Source organism: Topomyia yanbarensis, chromosome 3, assembly GCF_030247195.1.
Source record: "Topomyia yanbarensis strain Yona2022 chromosome 3, ASM3024719v1, whole genome shotgun sequence".
Classification (NCBI taxonomy): Eukaryota; Metazoa; Arthropoda; class Insecta; order Diptera; family Culicidae; genus Topomyia; species Topomyia yanbarensis.
The window spans coordinates 273,059,442-273,081,522 of NC_080672.1; the positions used below are offsets into that span (position 1 = coordinate 273,059,442).

The 22,081-nt window shown below is 40.9% G+C and overlaps 1 protein-coding gene and 1 pseudogene across 3 annotated transcripts in view; one reads left to right on the forward strand and one right to left on the reverse strand.

The window, feature by feature from the left end:
- Positions 1 to 22,081, forward strand: part of LOC131689906 (facilitated trehalose transporter Tret1-2 homolog) — a 64,042-nt gene that overhangs the window by 36,804 nt on the left and 5,157 nt on the right. The window contains exons 1-2 of one of the 3 annotated variants that reach the window (XM_058975294.1): positions 18,307 to 18,318; positions 18,389 to 18,471. The exons of 1 other annotated variant lie outside the window; for it this stretch is intronic. The gene's annotated coding sequence lies outside the window, so the exon portion shown is untranslated. Of the gene's footprint in view, positions 1 to 11,370; positions 11,945 to 18,306; positions 18,319 to 18,388; positions 18,472 to 22,081 lie in introns of those variants that run through there. One more of the 3 variants, XM_058975292.1, reaches the window with a different exon arrangement.
- On the reverse strand, positions 19,736 to 21,131 carry LOC131689908 (uncharacterized; annotated as a pseudogene).

Consider the following 22,081-nt stretch of genomic DNA (forward strand, 5'->3'; position numbering starts at 1 on the left):
AAGTGTACACTTGCAATAAAACCTGTTGGAATTCTGCGCACATATATTTTGCATGAACAGGAATCAATGCGCCTCAGAAACCATGTGGATTCAGCATAAGCTAGTAATTTTTCTTTTTATAGAGTCAGGTTTTAAATGCAATTAATATCGAAAGTTGTTTGGAAATTATTCCTTCGTTCGCTTCACTGGTGTCGAATTGTATGTGCCTTTGCTGTGAGTATATTGCCGTCTCGATGATTCCACTTATTGATCGTTTATGGGTCTGATTTAGAACAATCCAAAAGTTTGATAAATCCAAATTTTAAATTAGTTATGGAATTTGCATTTCGACTTTCATATCATCATAATCCGACACCAACCTTGTTATAGTCTTAACGGTCTTTTTTTCCTTAGCGGAGAAATTAGTTTTAACTAAACGTTTCTCCATAACAGGAAAAAAAGGCATATTGTATTGGTCTGCTAAGCCAAACCAAGTTTTGATTCCATAAATTCTCATAAGCTTAATCAGAACTCCATTTCTTGCGAAACATCGCGCTGGACCAGCGGTTTGCTCAGAAACTCAAATAGTGTTTTCGTTTCTAGAGCTAGCGCCAATCCGGAAACACAGAAAACCACACCAAAAAGATATTCGAACGTGATCATAGGGTATACCACGCGTCGATCGTTTTTTTGATTCCTCGGAATTCCAATTTTATTAGAAACAGTATCGTAATTTTCAGTCACTCACTCATCATTTCCGGATAGCATGAATCGCAGAGTTTCCGCCTCCACAAATAACGTGTAAAGTGACCAGCACTCGCAGGTGCAAAATCGTGAACGAGGCGTGAAAACTGACATCAGGAGCCTAATATTGCAAGGCAGCTCTTCCTATTGATGATTCCAGCAATGTGCTCATGAACAGTCACACAATCAAACAGTCTCATAATCATACTTCATTCGGTTACGAAACTATTTGTTTGGGTTTTTAACCTAATCAACATATTGACCCAAAAACGTCATTCGTCTCATTTTCGGTTTTACCGAATGACCGAATGCGTCCTACTTTGCTTTCTAAGCCTAAACCTAAACCTAACTGACCTCCGGGTGCGCCATCAAGCGCCACTTATGGATATTTCGAAGCATTGTCCCTGTTGTACTCTGTAACGACAGATGCCTCTCTAGAAGTACATACATATGCTCTTCTCAAAATGTTCGATCATTGTGCGGTGAGCGGAGCGGAATAATTTGTTTCCACTAGTTTTCGGCAGCTAGCCGAAAAAGTTTGCTAGAGGTGTTCATGTGAAATAATATGCTCTGCTGAAAATTTGGGAGCTCGTCCCAAATTTTCATTTAACTTGAACATGCGTGTTTCACAGTTTTCGAGTCACTTCAAATCTATGAAAACTTTCCGCGTAACCATTCTTTTTTAGATTCGGGCTGGTGAAGATATACGTTATAAAGCAGAACTTTGTTTCGACAGGTTATGGCCAATTAAACATTTGTAAGACACTTGCTGGGTCAAATTTAGGGAAGTTCCGGTCGTCCCATGATGCTAAGGGACTCAAAAGTTTGAAAAAAGATGTAAGGAAAACCGAAGTAAACGTAGCGAAATCTTGTCAAACTTTATGTAGAGAGCTCGCAGTAATTGGGAAGGGATGCCCGAGTAAAATTTAACATTAAAATTACAGTAAGTAAAAATTATAATATGACTTCAAATTTTAATCTCATTTTGCTGTATTAAGGAGGTTTTTACTCATAAAAAGACGGAATTTTTCGTGAAAAATGAAATTTTTTATTTAAAATGAGTAAAAACCCCCAAATTGAAAATTTATCTCGAAAACTCAACGTAGGGGTTAGGTATTCTTTTACATAGAATGTGTATGCAAAGTTTGAAAGAAATCGGCCAAGTATTTTTTGAATGGCAGGTACCACCGCAAATCATGTTTTTTTCTAGAGACGTTCGACAAAAAGCTTCGCTACCGAGTCATTTGTCGATATTCTTACATAGAAAAATTACACAATGTTATTGAAATGATACACTATAATGTACTAAAGGTTTGATCAATTCGCAAAGTTCTAAATAAATTCCCAAAAAAGTGTTTTTTTACTCTGAAACCCTTACCCCCCATTAAGATGCTTTGAGCTTCTTTTTTTGTCTTCGGGAAACCATCAAATTGAATACTCATTTTGTTATCAACGAAAACTTCCAACATCACAATGAGTTTTCAATTTACTCTCAATGAAAGCAGAAATAAATTTCATAGAACATTTTTAATGCTCTCGATTTTAACTGTTAAAAATACCAAAACGATAGCAACCTGAGTAATAATTGCCTGTACCATCACAACATTAAGTTTAGTTTTTTAGGGCCGGTGGATCACGTGGGTAGTATGAGTAGTAGAGTGGGACACGGTTAAAAAAAAAGAAAATTTTGCTCCGAGAAACTTTTTGCGTACCATTTGGGTCCTAGAACAACTGTGCAAATTTTGAGCTCGATTGTTGTTATATTTTTGCGCCCACGTTTTAAAGTTTACATGGGATCGTGTATGGGTAAATCGACTTTCACAAAATAATTCCTTCAGAAATCGTCCATTGGCTCCTAAAAATATATCGATACATGGCTTTTTTTCTGAAATTTTTTAAGGAAACCAAGTGTTGAAGAACACGAAACGATTTGAGGCTTGTGAAAAAAGTTATTAAGCAAAAACCGATTGTTGCTCTAACGATTAACAATTTCGCCATACGAAATCCCAAGTAAACTTTAAAACGCGGGCGCAAAAATATTGTTTTACGGATCGAGCTAGACCTTGCACGGTTGTTCTAGGACCCAAAAGTTACTCGGGACAGGTATCTTATTTTTGTCCCACCCTAATGGGTGGTACACGAGGCGACAGGACACATGCCACAAAACATATTCACTACGGGTTTTTGATCTAGCTTTTCAAACGCGGCAACAGCAACATCGTTAGAAGAAGTAGCTTAGAGGATGCAGTTAGAAATATTTTTAAAGACTAGATAGGGTGATGAGCCTATTCTCGCCATGTTTCTATTATCACCCTTCCCATTTGAAACCGTTGGTTAGAGCAGTGTCTGCCACCTTTGTTCAACGCGTTGAGTTAAATGGTAGCACAACAATAGGGGCACTCGATTCGAGTTTTCGTTGCGCTCAAACATTTCGCTGTTTTCAGCGCTTTAATGTTATTATATTGGTTATTAACAACGAACTGTTGATGTCAATTTCTACGCATTCCATTGATTGTAGGCCGAGAAATTAATGAATTAGTAAGGCACCCTGCTTAGTATGGTGAAAATAGGCACTTTACCCTAATATAATATTATACAATTCTTAATTTTTAAACAAAAACTAAATTAAACTTGCAGCTTTTTGGCAAACGGAAGATCACTGTCAGGACATCATAAGCCGAATATACGGCTGGCTTCCTTCGATCCGCTGGGAACACTTTTGGGGCCAGAATACCAGGTAGCTGTAGGAGGTAGGATAGCCAGTACATCTCCTTTTGGAACGAGGCCGAAGGGATTCGTTCAACGGAGATCTGGTGCTAGAATACTAGACGTACGACCAGACAACATGTTCAATGTCACGATAACCATCACCACAACCGTAGAGACCGCTTTACACGACACCAATACGCTGAAGATGCACATTCAACGTAGATTGGACATGACCCGAGATATATTGCTGATATTTTTGGGATTCCTAAACTTCTATTGTTCAACGAAATTTGCCAATTTCCGGTCGTCCTCCGACCTTCTCATTACCTGGAATGGAGCAATTCGAAAGAACTCAAACTAAGGTAATTTGGTATAATTTTTCGAATAAAGCACTCAGGAACTCCCCTGTTTTCCCCAGGCAATACAAGAAGTGATTTCCATGCTCCATCGAACGAAGAACCTAATTGAAACTGTAGATATAATAGGTAAATATAAAACCATCAGTTTTGTGGGGAGAATGTTCGCGGCACAGCCTCATTTATGATTGCCCTCACCACTACGTCATAATAATGAACATAGAAGCGATGCATAGCTGTCATTAACTGGCAGACGTTACGGTTATATGAGCACTAAAATGCTTAGCGCGAGCATTTTTGCTCTCAGATAAATTTGTTTGTTTAAAGAACAATCATTACGTTTATATAAAGTATTATCATTTCATCGCAAAACGTCTATTGTTGGAATGTGGATCTGCATGGAATGCTGCTATCGCCGAAATAGAATTCGTGGTTCTGTATATTCCGATCAAAGGTTGAATCGAATACACAACGTAGGGCGAACATTGTTTCTCTCGTTAATCCGTCGACGAACCGGTGCCAATAACCGTGTTTTTCGACTTTCATCGAGTTTATTTGCGTTTCTAACGTCGCGTATACTCGGAAATATTCGGGCGATCCGCTGTTCAAAAAGACCTTATAGGATCTTTTCGCATTCAATTCTGATTAATTTGTGAACACAACGGACGGGCTTTCGTTTCGTCTGACCTTTAATCGCAGTACCGAGCATCAAGCCAGCCAAAACCTTATACGCTTCCACTGGAGGATTTTTTCGCTTTGATTCGATTGTTTTGGATACAGTGGCACACTATTTGTAGCGAGGTCGAGTACAATGATAAATCTAACGCGATTGGTCGCGATGGAGGAGTAAGAATTTGCTTCATGTCAACCGTATTCAAGATGGCCATATTGAAATTGTCGCAAATATCATGTAGTAAGATATATCGCTTATCATCGTGAAGACAACCCCTTGGCATACCGTAGGAGTTGAAGTCTAGGCCCAATTGATGCAAGGACGGCAATTCATGCCCCGCGGCTCAAAAAGGCGTACAGGTAAACGAGCCCCGTTCAAAAGATCGAAGTTTGGAAGAGTAGTTCCGACGAAAGGCTCGAAAGGAGGATTGATGGAAAATAAGTTGATTTTTTATATACCTCGATTTGTGCTGAATGCAATTGCAAACCAGAATTTTCACTAACTGAAGCAAAGGGTTCGTAAAGAAGCCTACTCCATGCTTCGCAATTAAGCCCCTGTCCACGATGTTTTAAAACGTTGTTTTCGTGCGCAAAATTAATACCGTCTAAATCGTTAAGTTTAGGAGTATAGTTTGTTTGCAGAGGTTCTTGCTTTTATGATTGCACATTCACAGGAATATATCGTTCAGTGATAAATTCACCTATAGATGATATGCGAATTTTATTTCCTGAACTAATTAAGGTAAAAACTTTGTGTCTTCAGCAAAGTTGCGGTGCCGAATCACATATTTTTGCGGAACAAAGTAACTTCCGATCTGTTGTATACAAAAAGATATTCCAAATTTTGCAATATTTTTAGGGTAACTTCCACCTTAAATAACCCGTTAAGGAGCAAACAAGAGCAAACAGCATTATAACGTGCTGAAAGTACTAGCTTTTTACTTTCATATCGTGGCTGACTTGTTTGTCGACTCGATTCTCCCCGAGTGTTATGTTGAAAACAAAATACCATCGCAGGGGTATAAAATGAAACATTCAAGTGCACTATGACAAGCAGCTTCATCTCCTCATTGGTGCGACTACTTATCTTCATTTTTTTTTTCAAATTAGCATAAGCATAAGAGATCGTTCGTGGTTGCTACTCCGTTATTGACCAGAACCAATTGAGAATCTTCAATTTTTTTAAAAATTATTGAAATAGTCAAAGTGTTTATAATAGCATAGTTTTTTTTTAATTTATTAACAGATTAAGGCCGAAGTGGCCTGTGCCGTATACAAAAGATTCCTCCATTCCACTCGGTCCATGGCCGCGCGTCGCCAGCCACGCAGTCTGCGAAGGGTCCGCAAATCGTCTTCCACCTGGTCGATCCATCGTGCTCGCTGCGCGCCACGTCTTCTTGTACCGGTCGCATTGCAATTGAGAACCGTTTTCACCGGGCTATTGTCCGACATTCTGGCTACGTGCCCGGCCCACCGTAGTCGTCCGATTTTCGCGGTATGACAGATGGGTGGCTCCCCCAACAGCTGATGCAACTCATGGTTCATTCGCCGTCTCCATGTGCCGTCTTCCATCTGCACTCCACCGTAGATGGTACGCAGCACTTTCCGTTCGAAGACACCAAGTGCGCGTTGGTCCTCCACGAGCATGGTCCAGGTCTCGTGCCCGTAGAGAACTACCGGTCTAATCAGCGTCTTGTAGATGGTCAATTTCGTACGACGGCGAACACTGTTCGACCGAAGTGTCTTGCGGAGGCCAAAGTAGGCACGATTTCCTGCCACGATGCGTCTACGAATCTCTCTGCTGGTATCATTGTCGGCGGTCACCAGTGAGCCCAAGTACACGAACTCTTCAACCACCTCGATTTCGTCGCCACCGATGCAAACTCGAAGCGGGCGGTCCTCATTCTCTTCTCGTGAACCTCTTCCTATCATGTACTTTGTCTTCGACGTGTTGATGGCAAGTCCGACGCGCTTGGCTTCTCTTTTCAGTCTGATGTAGGCTTCCTCCATCTTCTCAAAGTTTCGTGCAATAATATCAACGTCATCGGCGAAGCCAAGTAGCTAAACGGACTTTGTGAAAATCGTACCACTCGTGTCGATCCCTGCTCTTCTTATTACACCTTCCAGCGCGATGTTGAATAACAGACACGAGAGACCATCACCTTGCCGTAACCCTCTGCGTGATTCGAAGGGACTCGAGAGCGTCCCTGAGACACGTACTACGCACATCACCCGATCCATCGTCGTCTTCACTAATCGCGTCAGTTTGTCCGGGAATCCGTACTCGTGCATAATCTGCCATAGCTGATCTCGATCGATAGTGTCGTATGCGGCTTTGAAGTCGATGAACAAATTATGTGTGGGCACATTGTACTCGCGGCATTTCTGCAGTACTTGACGAAGAGCGAACACCTGGTCCGTGGTAGATCGTTCGCTCATGAAACCCGCCTGGTACTGCCCCACGAACTCTCTTGCAATTGGTGATAGTCGACGGCATAGTATTTGGGAGAGTACCTTGTAGGCGGCGTTCAGCAGGGTGATTGCTCGGTAATTACAGCAATCCAGCTTGTCGCCCTTTTTGTAGATAGGACACACGACACCTTCCATCCACTCCTCCGGTAAAATCTCCTCCTCCCAAATCTTGGTAATCACCCACGCTTTAGCCAGTGGCTCGCCACCGTGTTTTAGTAGCTCGCTTGGTATTTGGTCAACCCCAGCGGCTTTATTATTTTTGAGCCGGCTGATCTCCTCCTGGATTTCTTGGAGATCCGGAGCCGGTAGTGTAGTGTCTTGCGCGCGCTCCCAGGTGCGTTACCGTGCCATCCTCGTCGTCTGCTGCATCGCCGTTCAGGTGTTCTTCGTAGTGATGCCGCCACCTCTGGATCACCTCACACTGGTCCGTGAGAAGATTCCCGTTTGTATCTCTGCACATGTCGGCCTGTGGTGCGTGGCCCCTGCGCGGGCGGTTCAACTTCTCGTAGAATTTCCGTGTGTCTTTAGCGCGGTACAGCTGCTCCATCGCTTCGCGATCTCGGTCTTCCTGCTGGCGCTTTTTGGTCCGGAAAACCGAGTTCTGCCTGTTCCGTGCCTGTTTATATCGCGCCTCGTTCGCCCTCGTGCGGTGTTGCAGCATTCTCGCCCATGCTGCATTCTTCTCTTCGACTAACTGCTCGCATTCGCCGTCGTACCAGTCGCTTCTTCGGTCCGGGCCCACCGTACCTAGTGCAGTGGCTGCGGTGCTACCTATGGCGGATCGGATATCTCTCCAGCCATCTTCAAGGGCAACTGCACCTAGCTGCTCTTCCGTTGGTAGTGCCACTTCTAGCTGCTGCGCGTATTCTTGAGCCACTCTGCCATCTTGTAGCCCCTCGATGTTTAGCCACGGCGTTCGGCTTCGACGAGAGCTATGCACTGTCGAATGTTTTGAGCGTAAGCATACTGCAACCAGGTGGTGGTCCGAATCTATATTCGCACTGCGATAAGTGCGGACGTTTGTGATATCCGAGAAGAATCTACCGTCGATTAGAACGTGGTCGATTTGATTTTTTGTTACTTGGTCCGGTGATCTCCAGGTGACTTTGTGGATATCTTTGCGAGGGAAGAAGGTGCTTCGGATTACCATTCCACGGGAGGCTGCGAAGTTCACACATCGTTGGCCGTTGTCATTTGATACGGGATGCAGGCTGTTAGGCCCGATCACCGGTCTGTACATTGCCTCCCTTCCTACCTGTGCGTTCGTGTCGCCGATGACAATTTTCACGTCTCGCAGAGGGCAACCGTCGTATGTCTGCTCCAGCTGCATGTAGAACGCTTCTTTCTCGTCGTCGGGTCTCCCTTCGTGTAGGCAGTGCACGTTGATGATGCTGTAGTTGAAGAAACGGCCTTTGATCCTCAACTTGCACATCCTTGCGTTGATCGGCTGCCACCAGATCACACGTTGGCGCATCTTGCCCAGCACTATGAAGCCGGTTCCCAGCTCGTTGGTTGTACCACAGCTCTGGTAGAAGGTAGCCGCTCGATGCCCGCTTTTCCACACCTTCTGTCCCGTCCAGCAAAGTTCCTGCAGCGCCACGATATCGAAGTTGCGGGGGTGTAGCTCGTCGTAGATTATCCTGTCACATCCTGCGACGCCGAGCGATCTGCAGTTCCATGTTCCGAGTTTTCAATCGTGATCCTTTATTCGTCGCCTGGGTCGTTACCGATTGTTGTGGGTCGTATTCTCTTCTGTATTGTTCGTTATGTGGGTTTCTTAAGGGGCGGCTTATAGGGCCTACGCCAACCACCTGTCTCGCCGGTGGGCCGTCGTGCCAGGACTGATTAAGGTCCCACCTGGACACCAGGACAGGTTTACACCTTCCGAAGAAGGGTAACCCCCCCTTCCCTGCCAGCATACGACCAAAGTTCCCACCGGAGTTGGTTACCCGATCTTCACTAAGGTTACTCGTATCCCAGTCGACGCCACGAAGAGGCCAGGGCTAGGAGTTACTGGGCAGGAAGCTAAGGACCGCAAGTGGGGTCTATTTTATGCCTTCAGGTACAAGAGGCTTGCGCACTGCCCAGTCATTGTCGACCATAATAGCATAGTATAAGAGTGTGAATGCAAGTGTGAAAATTGAAAACATTGGCGATAACTATCATCAAAAACTAACTTGGTAAATTATTACTAATTTTGGATTTCAAAGCTTGTGGCTAAAATTTCTGTGGTTGAAGTTTGAACGATTTTCGTAAGGTACTTCTGTATCATGGTAGTCTGATACATTGGAAAATTTTCTAAAAACCCATTTCAATAAAATTACCCAAATTTTTTTTTAGGAAGTTCACGTGGGCATCGTGGAAAGGGGACAGTGGTACAGGAATTGTCCGCGCTTGTCCACGAAGAGGGGAGGGAATTAAAAACTTAGGTTTTTTTTTGTCCACGTGGTATATTAACGGCCCCTTATATCGTTGGATGCATAATATTAACTCATTGGTAATACCTGTTTTGCGTTATTATTTTAGCTATATGATGTATTCCTATTTTCTACTTAATACAGTGAAGACCCGTTTTATCAGCTCCTTGGCGAATTTAAAACGGGGACACATTTTTTTTTCTTTTCAAGAAACCGAAGCTCTTAAAATATTCTTCTTTAGTCCCTAGACATAGTCTCATAACCTTTCCTGATTATTTAGTCTGGGGTCTGACAGCGCAAAATTAAAAAAAAAATGATTTTTTTTGCATATTTTGGATCTCTAAGATAAGAAAAAAATGCTTAAGAAAGGATTTACGCGAATTCAACGTGGTTCGTCTGCTGGAGCCCATCAAACTAGCAAGTATCAATTTTCATATGATGCTGATAAAATGGGGGGCTGATAAAATCGGGTCTTCACTGTAGTAGGTTGGGTGTTATATAGAAAGTTGTGGCGAAAAAGTTTGTGATTTTTTTAAAGCGTTTTATTCTAAGTTTTTTTTTTGTGAAAAAGCAAAAGACAGCTCGTCGATAGCGCTATCGAAGTTCGAAAAAATAAGTTGAATTAAAATAATATTGAAGGTTGACGGAGTTATGGCCCATCCCCCGAAGCGAGTTTTTTTGGGTAGAGGTTTGCGGTGAACGCTCTCCAAGCCGAACCGCCAACTGAAATCAAAAAAGTAAAAAGATTATTGAAGAAAAATGCATTGTGGTGTACTTCAACAGAACGGTTTCCCAATTAAAATTGTTTTTTCTGCAAAAAAAACATATTAACCAAAAAACATATTAACCAAAAAATTGAGTTTTGTGTTGTTTAAAATTTTAAACAAAAATTCATGGCAAAGAATCAAAAATCTTTGGATGAAAAAGGAACCGTTTAAGTACACGAGAATGTAAATACAAACAATTAAAAAAAAAATATGAAGATCGGATGAATAGTTTTTGCGATATCACGTTCACCGCAACGGTACTATACAAACAACTTGGTTCCAAGATAATTGCCTTTAAATTTTTGTGTTAACTTCATGCAAGGAAGAACCAGCGCGCTGCGAATGGCTGTAGTTTGAAATCTAGTGTTCCGATCTGGATGAAATTTCGCACAGATATTTTATAATTTTTTTTCGATGTTTTGAGTTCCAACTTTGTTTATAACCACTTAAGTTGTAATACTAAACATTTTGAAAGCTATGGCATATTTGTGTTTTAATTGATACCCGACGGATTTCTTTATAGAACAATTCCGAGTTTACGATCAAATTGCTCTAAATAGATGAATAATCTGAATTGTCCGTTATACAAACCGTAGCTGTCCAATCAAAAGTAACATGGAATTTTTAGCTTTTTAGGAATTATTTCTACTTTGTTGTTTGTTTGAATCATGATCCCATTGTGATAGAGATACTAAAATAGCTCAAAGCTTACGGAAAAAAGTTACAAACCATAAGGTGTCCGTCTTAAGCACAGTTCCCCTACATTTGAAGATCATCAATTGTCACTGTTTAGGTTCAAGAAAATGCTTCTATTTGAATATAATTAACGACTATATGAATATTATATAGTCCCTAATAGCTTTGACATAATTTGGAAGGCAAAAACGTTTTCTTCAAATCGTTTTTGTAATTTTTTTTAGTGATGCGTAATTGCATCAGAAAACAGGATAAATATAAATTTCCCGTATATATTTGTGGCTACAGCTATCAGGTTTGATCTCTCAGAACTGCATCACAAATTTCTTACAAGTCCAGTCCCCCTTTCTTTCATTGATATTGACCATCCATAACTCAGTGCATCTTGTACAGTTGTCGATGCTCGGAGAAAGCCCACTGCGCTCACGCAGGTTCCGTCTCAAATAGACAACCCGTGCGTTGGTTCGTTCAACGCATCGATCGTTCAGTACCTCAAGAAACGCGTGGTCGAACGGTTGGAAATCTGCGCGCGTGTAGCTGTAATCACCGTCGTGAACACGCGCTAGCTGCAACCATAACAACTGATCGTGGTTGTCGCTTTACCGCGCTCAAGACGCCAGCCACCCCTCTGGACACCCTTAACTTCCCCGGAGATGCGAGCGGGAGTTTTCGATTATTTAACATGTCTATGCAGTGTGAGCAAATGATGCAAACGATCAAACCGAAAGTGACGAAATAGCGTCTAGTGAAAGTGAAGAATCAGCACCGCTGCAAGTGAATTCAGACAGTTGAAATATTCGGTAAAGGTCGGCGTGTGCTATGTTGTGTGAAGAACGGTTTCTTGCGTGACCTTGAAATTGTGTGAGTTTGCGGGCAGTTTAAGAGGTCGTCTGGCGCATAATTGGTTCGCTGCGTTACGGCGTGCGAAACGTGCGGTTGTAGCACTGAATGACCTCGTGGAAGAAACAGCATTTGGTGAGCTGAGATGTTATCGTAAATACAACGATAGTATAGTGAAGCGGCGCCGGTTGTATACCTGAGAAACTGAGGAACGTGTTTTGGTGGAAGATATTCACCGACTGACCTAGATCGGTTGAAGTTGGATGAAATTGGCGGTATTGAATAAACACCGGTGAGCAATAACTCTATCATAATTGAATGTAATGTTCAAGGTTGTACTCAAAAAGAGTAAGTAGTAAGGAGTAGTAAGAGTTTAATTGGAATGAATCTGTGTGTCGGTTACTGATTCAAAATCAAAAAATTTATACTTCGAGTTTTTCTTTTCGTTTGCATGATATATGCTGCATGTTGATTGTATATCCTGCTTCGGATTGATTGTTTTTTCTGAGAAACATGAGGAAATGGAAGTCAAACGTTCATACCGTAATAAGTTGCTTATAACGCGTGGCATAAGTGGTATGAAATTGCGCTTGCAATATAATTAGCTTATGTCGCTTCGTGTTTTGACTTGTTACCCATATGGAAGTAATGTTTATGTAATTATTTGTGTCATAAATGTGTTTGGCTCAGATGCAATCAGAAGAAACGTAACATGTTCTTTTCAGTGAATTCCTATTTATAGATACTGTCGGATGATCTACTATAAAATGTATCCAAATAATTATTTCCACCACCAGGTAAACTTAATAATAATCAGCAGACAGAATATTTCCTACATTCTCGAAACACGGATGGATTGGCGTGAAATGCTTCAAAATCCTATGACAATATCCTGAAAGAAAGATGAAATTTTCAAGAATGCATCGTTTTTTTACCTTAGTAAAAGTTACGATGAATTGAATTTACAAAATCTTATGTTAGGATTGCATTCTCTGCCATAATATGCTAACATTCCCAACTCTTCGCATATTTTTCTTTAATCAGAGTTATATTTTGGTTGCACTTTGATAGTACATGCGTGAGTTCTAAAGATTTGTTGAAATAACTTTGGATAAAACTATTTTAATTTCAATTTTTAGCTGAACGTGTTCGCGATTTGTTCCTTGCCGTGTCTTTTCATCATTTCCTGAGCGGAAGGAAAGGTAGAATTGGAAGGGTAGTAAAAATAACATCGCAAAAACCAAAACAAATAGCAGGTAAATTGAACTCACAAGTAGCTCAACTCGCCTACGAGTAAGCCTAAAGCTCGTTACCACATTGGATAAGAAACTTTAGTATGTCTCTGATTTTCAGTCGTCCAAACATGGTGTTGTCTATGTAAGGACAGCCATAAACTCGAAATCGCAATTGCGCTACCGCTGGACAGTTGCATATCAGATGATATGAGGTTCCGTAGTCGGTTTCACAAAGATCACATGAAAAAGATTCGGCGCGCTGAATAGTTGCCATGTGATAATTGAGTTTGCAGTGGCCGGTTACAGCCCTGGTCAGCATGCTGCAGTGGAACTTCGAAAAATGTGGGAGATTTTTCGAAGCCACTGGGAACGGTTGTTCTAGAAACGCCTTTGTTTTGGCGACACGTTTGTAGATTTCTCAAATAATTGCGGTCCTCGGACGAAGCCCAGGACCGTATTTTTTCTCTTATCCAACTTGTCGAAATTGGTAGGGCGGGCTCAGGACCAACGAAGTCAATCGCTGAACCTGCCCTGGCCAATTCGTCAGCCCATTCATTTCCAGTAATACCGGAATGTTCGGGCACCCAGACAAGTTTGATAATATTGACAATGCTTAGTTCTTCGATTTGGGTTTGATACGCGAGCACTAGCTTAGACCGTGATTTATTTGAGCTAAGGGTCTTGATTGCAGCCTGACTATCGGAGCAGAAGTTTATAACTCTGCCGGACAAACTCAGTTGAAGGGCCGATTGCACCCCGAACATAATCGCGAAGATTTCAGCTTGGAATGCAACACAATATCTACCTAGAGAGTGAGATTTTTCCAATCTCATTTCGCGACAGTAGACACCAGCACCAGCAAGTCCCTTCATCAGAGAACCGTCAGTGTAACAGATCACTTGCGTTTGTTCTTGTATTTCCATTTCGCCAGACAGCCACTCCTCTCAAGAGGAAATCTTCACGTGGAATGTTCTACAAGGAATACTACATGTGAGTGTAATATCGCTGGGAGCAAGAATATCTTCACCCCATGTAACCATTGGTGACCACAATCGCGTATGACTGGTAGCAAGATCAGCAAGGTTACTGTTCCAAATCTCAGTAACCTGCAGTCTGTATGCACATGATAGTGCTTCTTATTTGATGTGTATGTGTAATGGTTTGATATTTAGAAGTGCCTCAAGAGCAGCAGTCGGAGTCGTGGTAAAAGCACCAGTCTACGCCATAAGTGTAGATGGTTTAGCTTTGACTGGACGGTCAGCAATTCTCCCCTCTACCACCACACAAGGCATCCGTATGTCAGTATTGGATGTACAATTGTCATGTAAATCCAACAGATGTATTTAACTTTTAGGCCCCAGGTCATTGCAAAAGTTCGTCTGCACTGCCCGAAGGCCGTGCACGCTTTCTTGACTTTGAAGTCAATGTGAGCAGACCAATTCAGTTTGGAATCCAATATAACTCCAACGTATTTGACTTGATCCGCACACAGTAGCTCAGAATCAAAGAACTACAGGGACAGACCCCGGTTGTTATTCGCTTCTTCGTGAAAAGAACCATTGAAGTTTTTTTTAATTAACTGATAATTTAACCAAGTTAACAAAGGTGACAGAACGCGCCCTGAGGACAACCGCAAATACTCAACTTCTGTATCTCAGCCTGTCGCAGTGACGAGCAAAGAATGCGGTTACTAAGCATTGCGTTTATCCAACGTATCTCGGGATACATGCAGATATCCCATGAACAACATCGTGAAGCAGAGTGATCGTGAATTTCCCACACTGATATGAATTGCATTTTGTGCAAACGCCCAGAAGTTCGAATCACCAGAATGAGATCTGTGAACATTGTTCAGCTCCGGATCAATACAACCTGGAAAGTGTACGTCGAAGATACAGTTAAGAACATCTTTTTCGACCGTCACATAAACACCATCTCTGGTTTTTAAGGAGTTCATCTGAAAATCTTTCAATTTCGAGAAAATTTTATTTAACTTGATAGCCTCGTTCAGACTAGAGACATTAGTGCATAGGTTTTGCCAGCCAGTCCGCTCTGCAGATCTAAGATATTTCTTATATGCACTACGAGCTGACCTGAAAGCTCTGGAATCATCACGCTGACGCCGGTTCCAAGCTCTTCTCATATCCTTCTTAATTCTTTAAAGCTCAGCCCTCCACCACGGGGTTCCCCTAGTCGTTTTAACAGTACGAGGTGGACAAGCTTCTTCGTATTTTTTGTTGGGTACCTATTCCACTGCGACCAGTGTTTTGATCTAATGTGGCAGGCCCCATCAGAGTGTTGTATCACTATTAATCTGAGTGATTCCCACTTGCTGACTATAGGCATGGTTCCAGTAAGGTATTATAGAACGTATAAAGTTTATTGCCTCACTGGGTGCAGTCGTTCATACATCTAGGGGTTGTATTATCCCCTTATCGAAGAATTTGCTCCTTTTGTGGTAAAGTGCTACACAGTTACATAATAAATGTTCTGAGTTCTCCTTATCTAGGTTGCAGAAGCGACAGGTATCATCTTATATTTTTCCTAACTGCTTGAGGCAATATTTACTCGGGCAGTGCCCTGTTACTAAACCACTGAAAGTACTTAAATCCTTTTTAGACATACTAAGCAGCCGTTGAGTTATTATTTTATTTGGTGAGATAAATCTTTTAGATTGCCGGGCAGTAGTATAATTTTTCCAAATGTCATCTATAATTGAATTTTCCCAGTTCTTCAATTCCATTTTTATGGTGCATTCTGAGACCCCCACAGAATGGTTCAGGCCCTAGGAATAATTTTGATAATCCATTTCTTGCTAGTAAGTCTGCTTTTTCATTGCCTTCAATTCCACGGTGCCCAGGTACCCAGAAAAGATCCATTGTACTTTTTCTAGCCACCTGCTGTAGCAAAGCTTCTTCGTATGATGCTACTATGAATGAGTTTGTCGTATCCACGACGTCATCTAAGTCGTCTAGTTGACTAATTGTTGGAAAATATCCATGAAATTTAGTCGTTTTCCAAAAAGAGGTCCCAGTTTGTAGATTTAGGATTACGATATGTTACCACATTGAAGGCGACATCAAAATAATCGAAAAATATATATTTATTATTGGATAAGGACGGTTCAGTTTCATTTGGAACCTGCCAATTTCCCAGCTCATGCGAAATTCTATCAGAGCAAAGCGTTATGTCTAATACCTCCTCCCTCCCAGACCTCGCAAAAGTTCGGGTTCCCACATTCAAAATATGGAGATTTGTACTACTTATGTATTCCATCAGTTCAGAGCCTCTCAGATTTTTTTCTGCTACAATATGATACAGCGCTTTTGAAATCATCAGAAGGAGATGACTCGTTATGCGGTAGGTATGCTGAACAATATATATATTTTTGTCTACGTTACCGATAGTCAGTGTAACTGTGACAACACAAATATCGCGAGTTCTTAGCTCCGATATGAGACACACGTCAATAGCCTTATTTGCAAGCACGAGGCATTTCACGGGGGTTAGTCATGCCTGTCTTGTTGTAAGCAATGAAGGCTGTGTTAAGTAACTTTCCAAAATAGAAGTTTCCTTTATGGAAATACGGTTCAATGGAAGCGTTACTTTCCTGCATGATTCGAGATAAATTCATAGTTGCTTTACGTTTGTGCTAGAGATTGATTTGTGCTATTCTAACCATTGTTGAATGGAGAACTGTACATTTTCAACATAAATTGCACAACAACTAGAGGACACCAAGCATGTTGGGATGTTAACTCATGTAGCGAGCCATATCAGGTTTAAATGAGAAACGAACATTTGATTCCCATGATTTGCGAAGAAAATAATGCTTCACTGTGTCAGAGATTCGCATAACACAGTAAGAGCAAAGCCCAAAATGTTCCGTGCGCGACTGGCATATTTTAGGCTCTCCAGTCATCAAGTCCTCGGCACGGAACTACACCGTGCCTTAGCGACTCCTACTTTCAGTCGCTTCCACTAAGGTGACAAATTTTGTTAAGCCGCATTTGCACATAAAGAGCACAAAGCCTATAACAAAATTAGTTATTGGAGAGCCGTTTCGAGTTTCTCTTATCAGAATCCGACACTAACTTAGTAACAGGACTAAGCTAGCGCTGGATTGCCGAACTGAGAAAAAATACCTTTTACCAAAATGTTCTCTACTAAAAAGAAATATAGCATTGGCTTGTTAAGTCAAACCAAGTTTCGGTTCGAATAATTCTCATCAGCTTAATCAGAACTCCTTTTCTTGTGGGACATCACGCAGGACTAGGGATTTGCTTAGTTCTGTTACTAAGTTAGTGTCGGATTCTGCTGAGAGAAACTCGAAACGTCTCTGCAATAACTAATTTATCACAAAGCATGATGTACGGTATCAGGCTGACGGGTTACGGCTGTGAACCTTGTAGTGGCTTCTTCATTGGCGGATGTTGAGTTTGAGGTACATGACGCAGCTTTTGAAGTTGTCATTATTGCACAGAAACCACAAATTTGGAAACCGTTTGAGTCTATTCCCATCAGAGTCAAAAAAACTCATTTTCATCTCCCAAAATATACCACAAGTGAGATAAAATTCCATTCACCACCAGTTTACCCTGACGAAGCTGAAGTGAACTAACATTTGCCTGCACTGCATTCAATTTTCCAGTGTTTGAGTGCGTTTTTTTATGTTGCCTTCGACATTCATGCACGTAGTGAATGTAAACAAACACCTAAAAATCCTTTCAGTTCAATTGAACGGAAATGAATGTAAGGAATCTTCGTACATTTTTACGACCGATGGAGAGAAATTTCTCAATATGCATCTCCAAGAAAAAAGTTGCGTGCCATGATGATCGATATTGTTGATTATTTCTGCAAGTGTATTAAAGTGTAGCATTGGTTTTGTACTTCTAAGCTTTAAGTTGAAATACTGGCATAATTTGAATTATGTAAAAGAACAAATGGTTTGTTGCAGTATTCACAAAAACTTGCAAGTACTCCAGAGCTAGCAGGGAGAGAGTAGTTTCTTTACTAATTTAATGTGGTTTTTCGTGGTATGTTACTATACTGGTCAAATCAACTCTGATACTGAATCTAACCCCACGTTTGTTGGTCTTTAGTAGTCGCAAAACTGCATTGCGAGTTCAGACTAAAAAATATACTAACGGGGGGGTTTGATTTTGCAGTATACTACACTGGTCGTTATGACCGCTCAAGCTTGAAGCTAATGAGACTTTTCATCTCAGTACGCTGTATCTATTATTTAACACCTGAGTTGAGCTCTGAAAGCAGCATTGCAACGATAAATTTAATTTTTGGGTCTAGTAGGCTTTATTCATCTTTGACACTCAGAAGCATTACAACAGTAGGACGTCAAGTTGATTCTTTTCTTGAGGCTGTATTTACTACGGCTCCAGCTTGAGATAAGAAGACCCAACAGTCAACTGTACACATTGAAATCAAAAAAGGGTAATCTTGACAATCACATATTGTACTCAAAATTCCATATTTTTTAGATAAAACTTTTCTGGAAAGTTATAATGAGGAAAAACCAATAATGGATCTCAAGAGAAAGTTTTCATTTTAATCCAAATTGAATGTAAGTAAAACTTGTCTCTATCAACACAATAAATACTCGATACAATGCGTAATCCACTTAGGACCGATTGCTTCACCCTCGCTTAACTTTTAAACCAGGTTTACCGGTGCTTTGAACCAACTTTAAAAGTTAAGTGTGTGTGTGTGTTTGTTTGTGTATGTGTACGTGTGTGAAGAAATCGGTTTCTAGGGTTGATTTCTTCACCCCCGCTTGTCTTTCAAACCAGGTTTAACGCACTGGGAACTATGGTTTGAAAGTTAAGGGAGGGTGACGAAATCGACTCTAAGTAAACACGCTGTTGGAGGTCTTTCCTAAAACCAAATTTTTCTGTTTTTCGTAAACCACTTTGGGTAATAGGATCGCCATTTCTCGGCACAATCAAGAGTATGGTTAAGCCCATCCTGACTAAAAATGATGTTAAGCAAATCTAACTTCAAAGAACGTTTGCTCATTCCATTTACATTTGCTCTTTTTTGAATTGTCAGCTAAAAAGTATTATGTAGTATCAATAGGTTTCCAATAGTGTTTTTACTAGCGATACGCTCACCTTCACATGGGTGTATAACCGTTTTGGTTGGCCATGGTGCAAAACTATTTTCACTCAAGTTTGAATGAATGTAGTCGCTGCCACACCATGGTAGAATATTGTCGAAAACGAAAATACTCTTTCACTCTTATTCTATGGTGTTACATCAACAAAAACCGAATGCGATAGATTTTTACACGTTTATTTCGATTCCAAAAATGCGCCAGCATCAGCGGCCTACAAATACCTCGCGCTAATAGCATAGTTCTCCTGCCGAAGGGTATTACCGCAATGATTGTCTGGTTAGCTATGGTCAAGTACCTTCTAATTTGGAATAATTAGAAATGTAAGAATTTCATCGCATACAGTTTTAAATTTCAGTTAACGTCGGGGATAGATTTAAATAAATGGTTCATTCCTTGATTAATATATGGAGGCTTCAAATAATTATTTGTAAACGTGGTTTGCTTTGAGTGTACGAAAATAATACCCGTGTATTGTTCATTTGTTTTATTCCATTGTATTTGTACTCCTTTGGCATTTAACAATAAAAATATAGATTTAGAAGTATAAAGAATCCAGAAAAGCAAAAAGATTAGAAAATAAAATTAAACTAACATTATAGAAAATGAAAATAAATTAAATTATGTACATGAAACATTCTTAAACTAAAGTCTATTACTTTAGTTAAATGGAAGTCTGGCTCTTTCCAGTTATATAAATTTGGCATCGCTTGGTCAAAGAGCTCTCTGTTAAGTTTAACCAGGAGTATGTTGGCAAGGGTGTCTTCTGCAAGCCAGATACGACGATTAGATAGAACCAGTCCAAGAGCACTGAAAGCTCTCTACTGAGACTTGATTCGATGGAACCGCCAAAACAACCATTGCAACTCTGGAGAGTTCCGGGTGTGTTTGCATTCGGTTAATCCAATGCTGAAATGAGTCATAGTGGTAACTTTGTCGTGGCTCCACTTCCAGAGCCTTCAGCTGTTGTAAAAAGTTGGAATGCTTTTGACCAGACTCGACTGGCATTAAACCCCCAAATAAACCGGTGAGAAATTGATCAAACTCATCATTTTTAGCCTCTGCTTCTGGTTCATTAGTTCGGCTTGAGCTTGGAGATGGATCAAGTTCAGTAAGCCGGTTCCAGGTTTCAATAATGTATTCCTGCAGAGATAGAAACAATCGTTAATAACGAATAATAAAAATAAGAAAGTTTGATGCACACCTGAACTTGCACTTTCTCATCGCACGTAAATATGTTAGATCCCAAATAGTTATATCTAGGATCTAAATAGAGCGACATTTTAAATGCTCGGGAGTCACGAAGGTTACTCAACCGACTCGTCAACGCTTCTACCAGCTCCAAAGCAAAAGGATTGTTTCCAATTTTTTGAACCTCACTGATAGCCAGCAACCATGCCATGTAGAAGTCAGGGAGGGAAACATGGCCAACCTGCATATTTTTGTGCAAATATATACAGGTTTGAACGCGTCGACATAGTTCTCTATAAATTCCCAGCTATTATTGAGATCTAGAAAAGAAATAGCTCATACCACATTTTCACCAAACTAGAAGAACAGCTAATGATATACAAGTTAATATGGGAAAACTTACCAAGCTCTGGGAATTGCTCAGAAAGTTCAGTAAAGAACTTTTTCTGTTCCCTGAACGTCTCGAGCATTTTGTAAATCCCACCCCATCGAGTTTGACTCCAAACTGGTGGATATTGGGCGTTCCGAAACTCAAAATGTGTCTTGTATCTGGTAAGCTTGCATTTTTTTGCCACTCCAGTAACCTTCTTGACAGATTCGTCACTTCTTTTGACCACATCCAATATGGCCAGCTGAAGTGAATGAACAGCACAACGGACCAAGTTCAACCTCTCGTTGAACTCAGTGCATAGCTCATCTGTTAGATCGCGTTGTTCTGTGTCGTCATTATCTTCTTCGAATTCTTCCTACAACGTTTGCTCTAATTCTGTCTTTAGCAATCGAACGGCCGCCAACATGTTAGCACCGTTGTCGGAAGTTATGGAGAATATCTGCTGGATAGGCACTCCGAAACTACGCAATGTTTCCAAGATCTTTCCTTTCAAAAAAGCGGCAGTTTGGCTTTCCTAAACTTCAATCATAGCTGAAAAGTAAAAACTCGTTTGTTTTGAGGTGATAATTTTTTGCACTATTATTGACTTACCAAGAGTTCTTATACTGTTGAGCACGTATTGTGCATTGATGCCGAGAATGTGTCGATGGAAGCGTGAGGCTGAATCAATTTTTACCGAAACCAACTTATTCTTCATCTCTTCTATTAAAAGGTCTCTGATTCTGTGTGCGATGTTTTGCATGTGTACCTTTATGTTGGTTGGATTTATTTTACATCCAACTGCAGCTCCTATGGGTTCAAAAATTTGTCGGATTCCTTCCCATTCAAAACATGCTAGCGGCAGCTGGTGATATGATACCATTTTTATAGCGGAATCGAGGAGTAAAGGCTTATCGATAGCAATAGGGCGCTTTGCGATAAGCCTTGGCTTTTTCGCCGATGGACCATACTCTTTCAGCAGGCCAACTGCGTTTGCCCTCGCCGCATGCCGAGCTCGGAAATGGCGAATAAAGTTTCCAACATCGTATTTGACCTGCATGTACGAACAACCGCTTCCAGCATCTATCTTGCAAAAAGCTTTCTCTCCATCTTGAACCACAAATTCAGCAGCAATATCAACATTGGAGCGCTTGTTACCAGCTCGTCTTTTGGCATCTTTAACCGTCGTCAAAGTATTTTCTTCCGCCATTTTCGGGTATGTTTCGCCAGTCACAAAAAAACAAAAAAAATTCAGTCAATGTAAATGAAACCGATTTTTTCCACAACATTCAGATCACCAACACGAAAATGAATTGAATACGTCAAGTTAGTGCTGATAAAACAAACGACACCGACTGACGTTAAAATGAACTATTCGCAATACACGAATGACTTCGTTGAAATCCAGAAGGAATGAATAAATGAACGCATGAATCGTCTTAGCTGAGAATGAATGGTTTCACAGGTTTAGAATAATAATAGAAGGGGAAATTTTATACA